Raw genomic sequence first — 906 nt, 5'->3', positions numbered from 1 at the left:
ATAGCCCTGGCTGTCTTGGAGCTCACTCTGTAGACCAGGCTGGCTTCAAAGTCACAAATCTACCTGCCTCTGCCTCCCAAGTACTGGGATTAAGAGCATCTGCGTGGGCCTAGCCAAGAATTTCTGAAATGTACTTTTTATGGTCTCAAGTTGGAGTGTTTTATTGCCAGCTAAAATGGAGGGAAACAGTTTGATTTTGACACTTATGAAAAATCATTTAAGTCGACACACAAATTTTTGCTTTTATATTCAAGTTTTTCAAGGTACATTTGAAAGAATTTTAAATTGTAAGGCTATAGTAATAATGATATTTTCTAGATAACTAGTAAACAGTGCAAATAAATGAGAATTTACAGATCAATACAATTATTTAGTGTTTGGGTACAATGAATATGAAATGTATATCTAAAGAACTTTGCTGTCCTTAGAGGTGTTGTAGGTTTGGGTGCTGTGTCACATCTGTGTAAGTAGGTAGCAAGAGAAGAATAGTTATGTTGACACTCAGTGTCCTAGTCTATGGATATCTGACTGATTAGTAGCCTAACATTCCCTGGAAAAAAAGAAGGCAACTCTGAGATGACCACCAGTCTGGTGCCAGGGGCTCACACAGGGAGCTGTCCTGAAAGTAGAAGAACCAGGCCTAGGATCATAAGTTCCACCCAGGAGTGAGCAAAAACAGATGACCCTTATATGAGTATACCCAGGAAGCCCAGTGGCAGGCCTGGTGATAAGCAAGCTAGTGATGACCACCAGACCACCACAATGCTTCACAGAGCCAATCTGAGATGACCACCATCCCAGGGAAGTGCAGGTAGACCAGGCAAAAGATGAGTCTTGTCTGTTGTCATAATGCATGGGTGGGGCATAGCACTCTTGAGACCACTCCTAAGATGCACACGCACTCAA

General features: G+C 42.1%; 1 non-coding gene across 1 annotated transcript; it reads left to right on the top strand.

The window, feature by feature from the left end:
- The first annotated feature begins 417 nt into the window (after positions 1 to 417).
- LOC116084010 lies at positions 418 to 548 on the top strand. Its single transcript, XR_004115989.1, has one exon. It is a non-coding gene; the product is annotated as a small nucleolar RNA SNORA17 (small nucleolar RNA).
- The last annotated feature ends 358 nt before the right edge of the window (positions 549 to 906 follow it).

Source organism: Mastomys coucha, unplaced genomic scaffold (assembly GCF_008632895.1).
Source record: "Mastomys coucha isolate ucsf_1 unplaced genomic scaffold, UCSF_Mcou_1 pScaffold8, whole genome shotgun sequence".
In the NCBI taxonomy this organism is placed as follows: Eukaryota; Metazoa; Chordata; class Mammalia; order Rodentia; family Muridae; genus Mastomys; species Mastomys coucha.
The sequence above is the reverse complement of the archived record's forward strand: the minus strand, read 5'-3'. Positions and strand labels throughout refer to the sequence as shown.